The 16,453-nt window shown below is 43.9% G+C and overlaps 1 long non-coding RNA gene across 1 annotated transcript; it reads left to right on the top strand.

The window, feature by feature from the left end:
* Positions 1-5,015: 5,015 nt before the first annotated feature.
* On the top strand, positions 5,016-10,233 carry LOC140128944 (uncharacterized). The gene is made up of 3 exons (XR_011855202.1): positions 5,016-5,047; positions 7,904-8,015; positions 10,037-10,233. It is a non-coding gene; the product is annotated as an uncharacterized lncRNA (long non-coding RNA).
* The last annotated feature ends 6,220 nt before the right edge of the window (positions 10,234-16,453 follow it).

Genomic DNA, 16,453 nt, shown 5'->3' with positions numbered 1-16,453 from the left:
CCTTCTGTCCTCCATCCTCCATCATATTGTGGCGTCTTGTCCTCCATTCTCCCTCATATTGTGGCCTCCTGTCCTCCATTCTCCCTCATATTGTGGCGTCCTGTCCTCCATTCTCCCTCATATTGTGGCCTCCTGTCCTCCATCCTCCCTCATATTGTGGCCTCCTGTCCTTCATTCTCCCTCATATTGTGGCCTCCTGTCCTCCATTCTCCCTCATATTGTGGCGTCCTGTCCTCCATCCTCCCTCATATTGTGGCCTCCTGTCCTCCATCCTCCCTCATATTGTGGTCTCCTGTCCTCCATTCTCCCTCATATTGCGGCCTCCTGTCCTCCATCCTCCCTCATATGGTGGTGTTGGGGTAGGATTTAGGATATCCTCTTTTAGTATGCGTTAGCTGCGTGTTTGTAATCAATCAGCATGCGTGCACATCATAAGGAATAATTCAGACAAATTGCTGATTTAAATCTAACTCATGCTATCATTGCCTGTGGCAAATCTGCGCTGCGTGAACGTTATTTGGTCTCACAAAACTATATAGAAATTAGAAAGAAGGAGAAGGGGGCAGAGAATTCCCAGCTCATGTAGTCTCTTTATTGAAGAACTTCCCTGCTGTCCCACATTGAAGTCTTATTGACATTCCTTAGCTTTAAAACTTTTCTGTCTCGGCGCCATCTTCAGTTCATTGTTTCTATTACAGTACATTTTAGGAAAATAAGAAAAGTAGAAATTACAGGATTTGATCTATCAGTGGCATCCTGTCCTCCATTCTCCCTCATATTGTGGGCTCCTGTCCTCCATTCTCCCTCATATTGTGGCCTCCTGTCCTCCATCCTCCCTCATATGGTGGCATCCTGTCCTCCATCCTCTGTCATATTGTGGCCTCCTGTCCTCCATTCTCCCTCATATTGTGGCCTCCTGTCCTCCATTCTCCCTCATATGGTGGCATCATGTCCTCTATCCTCCCTCACGGTGGCCTCCTGTCCTCCATTCTCCCTCATATTGTGGCCTCCTGTCCTCCATCCTCCCTCATTGTGGCCTCCTGTCCTCCATTCTCCCTCATATTGTGGCCTCCTGTCCTCCATCCTCCCTCATAAGGCGGCCTCCTGTCCTCCATTCTCCCTCATATTGTGGCCTCCTGTCCTCCATTCTCCCTCATATTGTGGCCTCCTGTCCTCCATTCTCCCTCATATTGTGTCCTCCTGTCCTCCATCCTCCCTCATATGGTTGCATCCTGTCCTCCATCCTCCCTCATATGGTGGCCTTCTGTCCTCCATCCTCTCTCATATTGTGGCCTCCTGTCCTCCACCCTCCCTTATATTGTGGCCTCCTGTCCTCAATTCTCCCTCATATGGTGGCATCCTGTCCTCCATCCTCCCTCATATGGTGGCATCCTGTCCTCCATCCTCCCTCATATGGTGGCCTTCTGTCCTCCATCCTCTCTCATATTGTGGCCTCCTGTCCTCCACCCTCCCTTATATTGTGGCCTCCTGTCCTCCATTCTCCCTCATATGGTGGCATCCTGTCCTCCATCCTCCCTCATATGGTGGCCTTCTGTCCTCCATCCTCCACCATATTGTGGCCTCCTGTCCTCCATTCTCCCTCATATTGTGGCCTCCTGTTTTCCATTATCCCTCATATGGTGGCATCATGTCCTCCATCCTCCCTCACGGTGGCCTCCTGTCCTCCATTCTCCCTCATATTGTGGCCTCCTGTCCTCCATTCTACCTCATATTGTGGCCTTGTGTGCCCCATTCTCCCTCATATGGTGGCCTCCTGTCTTCCATCCTCCCTCATGGTGGCATCCTGTCCTCCATTCTCCGTCATATTGTGGCCACCTTTCCTCCATTCTCCCTCATATGGTGGCATCCTGTCCTCCATCCTGCCTGATATGGTGGCACCCTGTCCTCCATCCTCTCTCATATTGGGGCCTCCTGTCCTCCACCCTCCCTTATATTGTGGCCTCCTGTCCTCCATTCTCCCTCATATGGTGGCATCATGTCCTCCATCCTGTCATATTGTGGTCTCCTGCCTCCATCCTCCCTCATATTGTGGCCTCCTGTCCTCCATCCTATTGTGACCTGCTGTTCTCCATCCCCCCATATTATGGTCCCTCTTCTGGCTTACCTTTTCATTCTTCACCTGCAGTCCTTCCTCCTCTTCTCCCGGGGCTGCGAGATTACTTAGAGAAGGGGGCAGGGCAGGAGAGGAGAGGAGCTATGTTGGCATCCTGTGAGTCATTTGCGCTGATGCCAATTGAAAATTACATACATGGACACAAATACAAAAAATTCCTACCCCAATATGACTTCCTGGATCAACAACAAAGTGGCAAAATATTATACTCCTGGGTAAAAAGATAACGTTCCCAGATAATAAGCTGTGGGGGACTCCTTAGTTGTATAATTTATTGAAGAAAAAGCTCTTAGCTTTCAAAAACAGGGGAGTTGTAGAGTTATGGGAAGTTCAGAAGAAACTTAAAGTGTAACCATAATTTCGGATTTCGGACTATAAGGCGCACCAAAAATCCTCAGAAATTTTTTTTTCTCAGAAATCAAAGGTGCGCCTTATAGTCCAGTGCACCTTATATAAAAGGCGTGTTTACAGACAACAGCTGCCTTGAACTGTGCACAGGTCTGTTACCTGCTGGTCATTCATCCTTATAATCAGGTGCGCCTTATAGTCCAGTGCGCCTTATATATGAACCTAGACATTTTAGCAGGCATTTATTGATGGTGCTCCTTATAATCCAGTGCGCTTTATAGTCCGAAAAATATGGTAATTTAGAAATTCTGCAAAAGCCCCTTTCACACAAAAGTATGCTTTTTTCAGTCATGTTTTCAGTGCTGTATTTGGCTTTATATACGTAACGCTTTTTAATCCCTTCTGGACCTATTTTGGCCTCGAGGGCAAAGCCCCATTTTTCAAATCTGCCCTGTGTGGTTATAGTTATGGAATGCTATAAGTCAGCGATGGCGAACCTATGGCACTCGTGCCACAGACGGCACGCAAAGCCATTTCTGTTGGCACCCGTACCGTCGCCAGTAAGCCTCTGCCCACTGCCCGTGGAAATTTGTCTATGCAAGTGGCAGAACTGCGCGCCACTCCATAGACAGAACCGCTGAGTTTTCGCTCATGCGCGGTAACTTGGGAAGCGCTGAAAGTTTCAGTCGATCCCATAGAAACCGTGCATGCGCAGTAATTCTCGCTGACTGACAGGGAGCCCTGACTGAATTGCCGCTCCCATAGAACCCATGCATGGTAGATACATGCGGTTGGGAGAAGGCAATTTTAAAGCTGCTCCCACAACATAGGATGGGGGTCAGCGGACCCCTATTAGTGACAGGGCATATTAATAAATATTTTATATATATTAGTTTAGTTGGCACGATGTATAATTGCTGGTTGGCTGACAGCACAGCTTCAGCCGATCAGATGCAGGTTTACTATGAGCTCTGCCCCCCTGCCCCCATTCTTTCCCCTGAACAGTGCACAACTTTACACGAGCAGGTGACAGCAGCAGTGTACTGTCAGTGTTAACTACAAAGTTCCCCACAAAGTTACACATATGTAAGTAATATTTCTGGGGAGATCATTTAAACCACTAAACTAGCAGTCTCCACATGTAGGTGTTAGTTTACATAATGTGGTTGACTTGCGTTGAGCTTGGCCTGTTCACATTTGCATTTTGCCTGAAACGGATGCGATTTGGAACAAGCTACATGTGTAATATAATAATAATAATTCTTTATTTATATGGCGCACACAGATTACGCAGCGCTGCACAAAACTTGTCAAATTGGTCCCAATGGGGCTCACAATCTAATCATCCTACCAGTATGTTGTGGAGTTACGTGTAAAAAAACACTTGGGGGAGATTTATCAGAAATGTCTGAGCAGAACCAATTGCAATTGCAAGTTCAGATCTCAACCACTTCTAATCTTCCTCACGGAGCTTAATACTGATAACATGCGTTTTGGTGTAAAAGCATCTGTGATCGCATAAGACCCCCTGTTGCATTTTTTTTTTTAAAGTGTTGTGGCAGCGGTCATCTGTGCACCCACTGTATTATACACAATGGCCCACATTTATTAAAATGTTTGCACCAGTTTTGTGTCTGACTTTGCAGTAGAAGTAACATGCAAACTGCTTGTACATGTATTTATAAAGTGTCTGCACCAGTGTTGTGTCGCGGCTGCTCTGTGCTGACAGGACAGAAAAATGTGCACCTAAAGGGGCTGTTACTGCTTAGTCGGACTGTTCGACACATTTCTGTCTGGCTTGCACCACAGTTGTGTCACAATTCTGCAGCATGAACAAAGTGCACCATTAATTTTGTGCACACTTCCCGGGCAGTGCAGAGTGCACCAGATTCATGAAGACCGTGCACTACAAATCATGAATCTGGCGCACCCTGTACATTACTCAAGACACTGCACTATTTTTGTTAAATGTGGTCCATTGGATCTTCCTTGCCATCTATAAGTATAACACCATAGTGTTAGCTACTTAGATTTGTATTGTTTTGCTTCAAATATTTTTTTAATGTTTTTCTAGACATCAAAAATGAGTGCAACAAAAAAGGCAAAATGGATAGTGGCAGATCATTCCAAGAGACCTGGACAGAGTCATATGGAATGATTGAACGAGATGGCAAAGCATTATGTGCAGAGCCGGATCCTCATTGGCGCTCTTGGAGCGCCAGCGCCGGGCCCCCGGATCCAGATTTATTACTTAGGGGCCCCCGGTCTGGCACTCCAATAGCGCCAATGATTAAGCTCCTGCTGGGGCCCCCGGCGGGCATATCGGCAGTCGGGCAGGAGCCTCCGTCCGTCCGGACCGGAAGCTCCTGCCCGTCACTGTATAGTGCTCGATGCGGCCGTTTCCGGCCGCTCGAGCACTATAACTGGAGCGATGTGGCCGGAAGACAACCCCGGCGCACATCGCTCCATGCACTAGGATGCGCGGCCGCGTGATGACGTCATCACGCAGCCGCGCACCCTTTTCTGCCCAGACACGGCAAGAAGAAAGAAGACGCGGGACCTGAGGTGAGTATAAGGTTTTATTTTTTTAATAGAACAGCAGTAAAAGATGGTGGGGGCCCTAAATATATAAAATAATTAATTGGGGTAGGGCTGAATATTAAATAGTTAATTGTGGGGCGGGCAGCAGCATATCAACTAATTAAGGGGGGCATCAGCATATTAACAAATCAATTGGGGGGGGGCATCAGCATATTAATTAATGAATTAAGGGGGCAGCAGCATATTAATTAATGAATTAAGGGGGCAGCAGCATATTAATTAATGAATTAAAGGGGCAGCAGCATATTAATTATTTATTTGGGGGGGCAGCAGCATATTAACTATTTATTTGGGGGGGCAGCAGCATATTAACTATTTATTTGGGGGGGCAGCAGCATATTAACTATTTACTTGGGGGGGCAGCAGCATATTAACTATTTATTTGGGGGGGGGGCAGCAGCATATTAACTATTTATTTGAGGGGCAGCCGCATATTAACTATTTATTTGGGGGGGCAGCAGCATATTAACTATTTATTTGGGGGGGCAGCAGCATATTAACTATTTATTTGGGGGGGCAGCAGAATATTAACTATTTATTTGGGGGGGCAGCAGCATATTAACTATTTATTTGAGGGGCAGCCGCATATTAAATAAATAATTCTGGGAGGGACAGCATATTAAATAATTAATTGTGTGTGGGGGTTTAGAATATTAACTATTAACTCCTTCACCCTCTTCAGCATACGTGTACGGCGTAGCGGTACGGGGGCTCTATGAAGAGGGCTCACGGGCTGAGCCCTCTTCAAACAGAGGTATGGTTTTCTGCATATTGCAGCAAAGACCCACTGCTAATAACCGTGATTGGTGCTAGCACCAACCGCGGGTATTAACCGGTCTGATGCCGCCGCCAACATTTAAAGGATGGTGGCACGTTGGTGCAATCATCTTACAACGTCACCGTACGACGTCATCGGGGCAGCGATCGGTTGCCATGACAGCCTTGGGTCTTTGTCAGACCCAAGGCTGCATGGTTTCTGCAGATTCGTTACAATGTGCCAGTGGCATATACTGCAATACAGTTGTATAGCAGTAGTATTGCAGTATATGGTAGAAACGGGTCTAAAAAATAGTAAAAAAAAAAAGTGTAAAAAAATAAATCAACCCCCTTTCCCTAGAACTGATATTAAATTTATTTAACAGTAAAAATCACAAACACGTTAGGTATCGCCGTGTCTCAAAATGTCTGGTCTTTCAAAATATAAAAACGGTTATTGCTGATGTTGAACCACATTGCTGAAAATAGCGCCCAAATGTCCGAGATGTGACTTTTACACCATTTTACATAACCTAAATAATGTAACAAAAACTGATAGAAAGGTCTCGCAGTCCTCAAAATGGTAGCAAAGAAAACTTCAGCTCATCCCGGCAAAAAAATGACTCCTCACACATCTCAGTACCTTATATACTCAAGTATAAGCCAACCCTTATATAGCCAACACCTGCCCCTGATATAGCTCTCCTCCTGCACCTGTATATAGCCTCCCTCCAGCCCCTATATAGCCAGCCAGTCCCCATATACACCCAGGTCCTGCCCCTGATGTAGCCTGCCCCCCTATATAGCCAGCTCCTGCTGTGCTATAAAGCTTGCACCTGCCCCTGATATAGCTCTTCTCCTGCCCCATATATACACAGCACCTGCTCCTGATATAGTCTGCCCCTGCCCCCGTATACAGCCAGCTCCTGCCCTGGTATATAGCTTGCACCTGCCCCTGATATAGCCAGCTCCTGCCCCCGTATATAGCCAGCTCCTGTCCTGGTATATAGCTTTCACCTGCCCCTGATATAGCCAGCTCCTGCCCCTGATATAGCCAGCTCCTGCCCCTGATATAGCCAGCTCCTGCCCCTGTATATAGCCAGCTCCTGCCCTGGTATAAAGCTTGCACCTGCCCCCGATATAGCCAAGCTCCTGCCCCTGTATATAGCCAGCTCCTGCCCTGGTATAAAGCTTGCTCCTGCCCCTGTATATAGCCAAGCTCCTGCCCCTGTATATAGCCTGCACCTGACCCCATATATAGCCAGCACTTAAAAAAAGAAAGTCAAAACTCACCGTTCCGACGCCACCTTTCCATCAGCAGCGGCAGGTCTGTATAAGCTGCCGACGGAACAAAAGAAGACCTGCTCAGGTCGGAAAGGTGAGTTTTGACTTTCTTTTTTTTTTTCTTGACCCGAGTATAAGACGAAAAGCTTGGCTTATACTCAAGTACATATGGATGAAAAAGTTATTAGCGTCAGAAGATGACAAAACACCCTTTTTTCGTGATGAGGTTTTAATTTAACTCAATAAAACCTGCATAAATTTAGTATCCCTCTGATCTTACTGACCCAAAGAGTGAAGTGTACAAAATTCATTTGGGGGCCCAGTATATTACATAATTAATGGAGGGAGCAGAATATAAAATAATTTACAGAGGAGCCCAGTGTATGAAATGTATTGGGGGTGAGGCCCAGTATGTAAAATAGTTCAAAGGGTGGGGGAGGCAGTATATTAAAAAACTAAATGGGGGGAGGGGGGGGGCGCAGTATATTAAATAATTACTTGAGGGGCCTCTAAAATTCATGTGGCACCCCAGTATATTAAAAAGGGCCATAAATAGGGAAATTAATTCATTAAAGGGATCAATGTATAAATTAAGTCATGGGGGAACCATTTATTGTGTAATTGGGAGGTGACATATAATTAGGGGTGCAGTATTACTCCAGGTCTGTAGTATAGTAATATATGCAGGGAACACAGGTTTTATTATGGGCTATATTTGGGGGGGGGCATATTTCTGTTATCCAGGTGGCATTGTACTGTGAGTAACTGTGGTATTTTTAGGTGCACAGTGTGGGGCATGTGCTGTCGGGAGCTGGAGACATCTGGTGGAAGATTCTTCAGCCATAAGTTACGCCGATTCTGGCCCTGAAGGAGAAGACATGTCACCTGTGAGGTACTAGAGCGCACTTCTGCCTGTGTCAGATCAGTATTGTACTCACTGACTAACCTTCTAGGGTGAGACAGCTCTCAGCCTGTACTGTACATGTACTGTTATATTCATAGTGTCTATAGTGAGGCAGCATTGGGGTGTGGGGTTATTGTCATCAGTTATTGTTATGGTTTTATCTTATTGATAATGTTGGTGCTGTGACTTCACTGTAATACCCCCTGTTCTGTGACATCTGTGTGTGTGTATTAACCCTCTGTCCTGTGACATCACTGTGTGTGTAGTAACACTGGTCAGGGGTACAGTGTGGGGGGTATATGTGTGGGTACAGTGTGAACAGTTGTGGTGTGAGGGGTATATATGATATATGTGGGTGAGCAGAATATATGTGGGGAGTACAGTGTGAACAGTTGTGGTGTTAGGAGTATATATGATATATATTGGGGTACAGTGTGAACAGTTGTGGTATGAGTATATATATATATATATATATATATATATATATAGGAGGGACAGTGTGGTCAGTTGTGGTGTGAGGGGTATATATGATATATGTTGGGGCACAGTGTGGTCAGTTGTGGTGTGAGGGGTATATATGATATATGTGGGGGCACAGTGTGGTCAGTAGTGGTGTGAGGGGTATGTATGATATATGTGGGTGTACAGTGTGGTCAGTTGTGGTGTGAGGGGTATATATGATATATGTGAGGGCACAGTGTGGTCAGTTGTGGTGTGAGGGGTATATATGATATATGTGGGGTACAGTGTGGTCAGTTGTGGTGTGGGGGGTATATATGATATATGTGGGGGCACAGTGTGGTCAGTTGTGGTATGAGGGGTATATATGATATATGTGGGGGTACAGTGTGGTCAGTTGTGGTATGAGGGGTATATATGACATATGTGGGGGTACAGTATGGTCAGTTGTGGTGTGAGGGGTAGATATGATATATGTGGGGGCACAGTGTGGACAGTTGTGGTGTGAGGGGTGTATATGATATATGTGGCGGTACATTGTGGTCAGTTGTAGTGTGAGGGGTATATATGATATATGTGGGGGCACAGTGTGGTCAGTTATGGTGTGAGGGATATATATGATATATGTGGGAGCACAGTGTGGTCAGTTGTGGTGTGAGGGGTATATATGATATATGTGGGAGCACAGTGTGGTCAGTTGTAGTGTGAGGGGTATATATGATATATGTAGGGGCACAGTGTGGTCAGTTGTGGTGTGAGGGGTATATATGATATATGTGGGGGCACAGTGTGGTCAGTTGTGGTGTGAGGGGTATATATGATATATGTGGGGTACAGTGTGGTCAGTTGTGGTGTGAGGGGTATATATGATATATGTGGGGGTACAGTGTGGTCAGTTGTGGTGTGAGGGGTATATATGATATATGTGGGCACAGTGTGGTCAGTTGTGGTGTGAGGGGTATATATGATATATGTGGGCACAGTGTGGTCAGTTGTGGTGTGAGGGGTATATATGATATATGTGGGGGCACAGTGTGGTCAGTTGTGGTATAAGGGTTATATATAATATATTTGGAGGCACAGTGTGGTCAGTTGTAGTGTGAGGGGTATATATGATATATGTGGGATCACAGTGTGGTCAGTTGTGGTGTGAGGGGTATATATGATATATGTGGGGTACAGTGTGGTCAGTTGTGGTGTGAGGGGTATACATGATATATGTGGGGGTACAGTGTGGTCAGTTGTGGTGTGAGGGGTATATATGATACATGTGCGCTACAGTGTGGTCAGTTGTGGTGTGAGGGGTATGTATGATATATGTGGGGGCACAGTGTGGTCAGTTAGGGTGTGAGGGGTATAGATTATATATGTGAGGGCACAGTGTGGTCAGTTGTGGTGTGAGGGGTATATATGATACATGTGGGCTACAGTGTGGTCAGTTGTGGTGTGAGGGGTATATATGTGGGGGCACAGTGTGGTTGTTGTGTATGTGAGGGTCAGGTGTGAGGAGAATAAAGGATGATGTCAACCATGTCTGTTTTATAAACCAGCGCAGATGAGTGATGGCTGGAAGAAGTCTCCTGGAAGATCAGAGAGAAGGGAAGAGACAACATGAGGGACGTCACCTGTAAGTCATTGGATGACACTGCAGCCTCTGTGCAGGACTGGTATATACTACTATATGGTCACTATATGGTGGTACATACTGGTCTGTGTGTAGGTTATCATTTAGTATTGTAGTCATTTTGTAGTGGTGATAATCATGATGTAATGCTATTATTTGGTCCCTGTACAGAGGTGTCATTAGTGATATTGCCCTTTGCTCGGTGGTGTTTGTATAATAACAATATGGCTGTAAAGATCATCAGTAAGTGGAGTTTATAGTTGGTAAATTATTGGTAATACTGGTCATGTTGTGGTAATCCTGTGGGTCAGTTTCAAGGGATCACTTGCAAATTGTAGCGCTATTGTTTGGAATATTGGAATTATGTTAGTTCTTTTGGTAACAGTATTGTGGTATCATTATTCAGTAATAATATGTTGGTAGTATTTTTTAGTTTGTCCTGGACCAAAATTGGAAATCATTTAGTAAAAGTAGGAATTTATCTAAAACTAAAGATATCTTTGTTTTTAATATCTCTAGAGCTTTGAAACTGTGTAACTATGTGATATCTTTTACATATATTGTTATGGGAGGGGGCACCGCATTGGCTGCTGAGCTGGGGGGGCCCCATCCTAAATGAGGTGCTCCATAACGCTGGGACCCTTAATCTGGCCCTGATTATGTGTACTGTGTAATGAAAGTGTCAGACGGCACTTTGACACCAACCATAAAAATGTTGCAGAACTTGAGTAAACAGAAAGAAAAACGTTTCTTGAAGGGCAATTAAGGAAACATCACTCCCAGCATCTTAGTTTTACTAACTATCTTTCAAAAACAAACTATCTGACTGCAGCCAGTTTTAAAATGTCGCTGTGTATAGCTAAACATAGTAAGCCGCTCTCAGGGACAAAGCAGCCTTGTTGTCTGGGAGTAATTCCCTTTTTCATGATTTTCCAAACAACGATAAAATTGATCAGCGTATCTCTGAGATGCCACTTAGAAATACTGTGAAAGATCGAGTCCAGCGCATGGCAAGTGATGTTAGTCAGCAGCTCACCACTGACCTACAGCCTGCTACTCAATGTGCCTGGATGAGAGCACGGATATTAACCCCTTAACGCTCTGCGCCGTAGCTCTACTGCAGTCGTAGCTCTACTGCAGTCGTAAAAACTGAGCCCACAAGAACGTGACGCACGTGCGTTTTTTTTCAATTTTTCCACATTTCCACATGTTAAAATAAATAACATTACGGGAAAGTAAAATTTGTCACGCACAAAATAAGCCCTCACACAGGTCTGTACACGGAAAAATGAAAAAGTTATGGATTTTTGAAGTTGGAGAGCGAGAAATGAGCCGAAAAACCCTCCGTCCTTAAGGGGTTAATAATCACGCAAGGCTAGCCATCATTTTACGTTATGCTGTTGGTGACAACATGAGAGAAGAGCTGGTGAAACTAGCGTCTTTGCCTAAAAGAACGCAAGGAGTAGATATTTACAACGCAGTGATGGAGGTTTTTACGTCACAAGGCATAATGCCAGGAAAAGTGGTTTCCATTACTAGTGATGGGGCACCTTCTATGGTTGGGACAACTTCTGGTTTCATACAGTTGTTTGTTAAAGAAACCAAACATGAAGTCATTCAGTTTCATTGTATAATACACCAGGAAGCTCTATGTGCAAGTGAAAGCAGCGACAAATTTGCAAATATCCTCTCTCTCTTACTTACACTGGTTAGATTTAGGAAACCTGGAAATGGAGCTGTTGGAATTTCAAGAAAACTCGATGTGGAAAAATAAATTCTCTGACTTGCGTGAAACACTCAAGAAAATAGAAAGGATGACAAATGACAGCGCAGATGGAAGCAGCAACAACACTTCAGAAAATGAAATCCTTAAAATGTGGAATTTTCTGCCAGATAATTTTAAGTCCATGGTATTGCTTTGCTCACTTTGTTTGGATCATCTTATGCTTGTAAGCAACTCTTTTCAGCTTTGAATTACCGTATATGCCGGCGTATAAGACGACCTGGTGTATAAGACGACCCCCCTACTTTCCTGTTTAAAATATAGAGTTTAAGATATATTCGCCGTATAAGACTACCCCTTTTCCAACGCATACAGTAGTATACAGCACAGCCCCCAGTAGTATACAGCACTGTCCCCAGTAGTATACAGCACAGCCCCCAGTAGTATACAGCACTGCCCCCAGTAGTATACAGCACTGCCCCCAGTAGTATACAGCACTGCCCCCAGTAGTATACAGCCTAGCCCCCAGTAGTATACAGCCTAGCCCCCAGTAGTATACAGCCTAGCCCCCAGTAGTATACAGCCTAGCCCCCAGTAGTATACAGCACAGCCCCCAGTAGTATACAGCACAGCCCCCAGTAGTATACAGCACAGCCCCCAGTAGTATACAGCACAGCCCCCAGTAGTATACAGCACAGCCCCCAGTAGTATACATCACTGCCCCCAGTAGTATACAGCACTGCCCCCAGTAGTATACAGCACTGCCCCCAGTAGTATACAGCACTGCCCCCAGTAGTACACAGCACTGCCCCCAGTAGTACACAGCACTGCCCCCAGTAGTACACAGCACAGCCCCCAGTAGTATACAGCCCAGCATTTAAAAAAAAATAATCATATACTCACCCCGATGCTCCCCCGATGTCCGCGCCATCTTCTTTCTTCTGCCGGGCGCCGCCATTGATCTTCCCCGGCAGGCGCCTAGTATGACGCGCCGCTGCTGACGTCATACTAGGCGCCGACCCGGGGAAAAACATGGCGGCGCCTAGCAGAAGAAAGAAGACGGCGCGGTGAGTATGTGCCATGCGCATCTTTTTGAGGCGGTGTTACCGCGGTGTTACCGGTAAGCCTTTGCTGCAATATGCAGCAAAGACTTACCGGCTATGGAGAGGGCTCAGCCCGTGAGCCCTCTCCATGCAGCGCGATCCGACCGCGATCGTCTTATACGCCGTCATTACCGGCGTATAAGACGACCCCAGAGAAGACAGAAGATTTTTCTGTCTTCAAAAGTCGTCTTATACGCCGGTATATACGGTATATCAAATCTGACAACAGAAACAGATTAACGGATGACCTGAGTGCTGCATGTGTTGCTCTGAAGCTTACAAAGTATGAACCCAGGATAGACAAATTGTCAGCGTGCATGCAACAGCAAAAATCTCATTAAAGGGTGCTTTACATAAGTATTTACTATACAGTACTGCAGCCAGCGTTAGATGGAGTTTTGGTTTTACCCTTGTTAGAAGTAAAAATGTTGTTGATTTATATTCCTGGATTGTACCTGGACTTGGATTGTAGTGCACTGCTATGAGAGAGCTCACATCAGCGCTCAACCCCTTTTCTTACCTCTGAGTCACTTCTGTAGCTGGTTGCTGTTGTAATACAATGACCAACAGTTACTTAAGGGTGGGGGAACTGTGTAACACTGCAACAGAGTGCTCCAAATCCAGCCACAATTCTGGAATAGAAATGGAATTTCTCATAGTGATCACACATCTTTGCGGGAACAATATCTAACACTGGCTGTGTGATACGTGATCAAAACTTATGACAGATTCCATTTTAATTGTTCAAAAGCACAGAAAATGCAAACCTTTGAGCTCTGTTGATAGTGTTTTTATTGTAATACAAAAGATTGTAACGTTTGAGCTATGTTTTCTCAATTAAAACCTTGTTATTCTAGTTAAATTTTTGTGTTGGCACTTCGCTTCAAGTCAGAAGGGTTTGGGTTGCATTTTGGGCACTCGGCCTCTAAAAGGTTCGCCATCACTGCTATAAGTTATCCAGGGGATTTTGAGATTGTTTTCTTGTGACACATTGTACTTAAAATTATTTAAAAAAATGGTTGATATCTTTTGTGTTTAGTTATGAAATAAACTGAAATTTGGCAAACATTTTGAAAAATTCTTCATTTCTAGTTCTAAATTCTCTACTTTTGAAGCAGATAGTCATAGCACCCAAATTGATTGAACTTACATTTTCAAAAAGTATGCTTTATGTTGGCATGGTTTTTTAAAGGACATCTACCACCATCCTGGTAAATCATCCTGAAGGATTGTAAACCAAGCACACTGACATACTGTTGTGTGCCCCCTCTGGCAGAAGCTGTTTCTCTTGTAGTTTTGTATGCCTTTGTTTTTAAGAAAAAGATGTTTTAAAAAATATGCAGATGAGCCTCCAGGGCTTCAAGCTCCATTGGCATCAACAGAGCCTGGAGCCCCTGGGGCTCATTTGCATAATTTGTGAAACCTTTTTATTGTGAAAACAAGGTCCTTAGAAGCTAAAAGAAAAGTAGAACCTACCAGAGGGGGCACACACCAGTATGTTAGTGTGCTTGGTTTACAATTCTTTATCCTGGTGGTAGATTTCCTTTTAGATTCCCCATATTTGACTAGAAAGTTATAAAGCTTAGAATTTGGGTTCCATTTTTTTTTCACTTTTTGGAAAATCTCCAAAGAATGTATTTAGAGGGAACTGTTCATCTTTCAATTGACATTGAGAGGCCTAAATAATAGCTAGACTAGTAAATTACCCAATTATGTAACTACACCCCTCATTGTATGAAAAAGCACTTTTAAGAGGTTTGTTAACCTTGTAGGTTTTTTATATGGGTTAAAGCAAAATGGAGGTGTGGTCTACAAATTGTAATATTTTTGAACTATACATTCATTTTGGGCAGAAAAATAAATCAATTCCTAATGGATTAAATGAAAAAAGGCTCCACAAAGTTTGATACCCAATTTTTCCTGAGTACACTGATACCCCATATGTGGTGGTAACTTGCTGTATGAGAATAGAATATAAGGAGCACCACCCACAACAGATTTGCATTGTCAAATTGTAGAGGCTATGATTTGTGGACATATAGGGGCTTATTCGTTTGCCACATGAGATGCACTTTTCTGGTACATAATTTTGGGGCATCTATAGCTAATTGTTAAGATTTTATTAACTCTTTGTAGGTAGAGAAAATTAAAATCATTAATTTTTTTGTAAGATTTTTTTTGTTTTGTTATTTTGGCCACTTACCATACCATAATTGATTATTTTTATTCTTTGGGTCACCACAATTACGGAGCGCACTCATTTATATAGATTTAGTATTTTTTCCCCAACTTCACTGAATAAAAACAAATTTGGAGAAAATCTTGTTCATTTTAGCATCACCATCTTTTCAGATGCATAACTTTTTTATTTTTCGGCTGACAAATCTGCTTAAGGGCTTATTTTTTGCAGAGTTGTTCTTTTTTCATGGTCTTATTTTAGAGTGCATACTTTTTAAACCCTTTTTGTAAGAATGCTAATTAAAAATTATCTTTTTCTGAACTTTTTTTTGTGTGCGTGTGTGTGCGTGTGCGTGTGTGTGGGGTTCCGGCATTTGTTTGCTGTGCAGCTCCACTAATGATTCTGCTTTATTATACAGATTGTTATGGACTCGTCAATACGAAATATGTGGGGGGCTGGGGTTGTGTATTTGTGGTTTTTTATACTTTATTACCCCTTCAGGTCTAAGCCATTTTGGGGCCTTAGAACCAGGCCTGATTTTTCAAATTTGCCCTTTGTCATTATATGAGGTTATATGTTTGTAATGCTTTAGCATATCCGGGGGATTTTGAGATTGTTTTCTCGTCACATATTGTACTTCAAAGTGATAAAAATTTTTTTATATCTTTTGTGTTTAGTTATGAAAAAAATTGGCAAACATTTCAGAAAATTATTCATTTTTAAAGTTAAAATTTTTCTGCTTTTCAGGCAGTCATAGCACCCAAGTAACTTTAAAACTAGAGATGACCGAGCACTAAAATGCTCGAGTGCTCGTTACTCGAGTCAAACTTTTTCCAATGCTCGAGTGCTCGTTTCGAATAACGAACCCCATTGAAGTCAATAGTAGACTCAAGCATTTTTCAAGGGGACCAAGGTTCTGTACAGGGAAGCTTGGCCAAAAACCTGGAAAGCTCAGAAAATGATGGAAACACCACGGAAATGGACAGGAAACAGCAGGGGCAGCATGCATGGATGCCTCTGAGACTGCCTAATCGCACCATTATGCCAAAATTATGGGCAACAGCATGGCGATGACAGAGTGACCGAGTGAGGCGAGATAGAATCTAAAAAAATAAATATAAAGAGTACCTGTATGTGGCACTCCCAAAAAAATTTTCAAACAGAGGACCGGGAAGGTGGCCCTCCAGAAAAATTAAATACATAGAGTACCTGTATGTGGCACTCCCAAAACATTTCCAATGCTGACGACCGCGAATGTGGCCCTCCAAAAAAATGTAATACATACAGTACTAGGGCTAGTTGGCCCTGGCAAAAAATAGCCCGTTGCCTCTGCTTTAG

Source organism: Engystomops pustulosus, chromosome 4 (genome assembly GCF_040894005.1).
Source record: "Engystomops pustulosus chromosome 4, aEngPut4.maternal, whole genome shotgun sequence".
NCBI lineage: Eukaryota > Metazoa > Chordata > Amphibia > Anura > Leptodactylidae > Engystomops > Engystomops pustulosus.
Note: the sequence above shows the minus strand (reverse complement) of the source record. Positions and strands in the feature narration are given on the sequence as shown.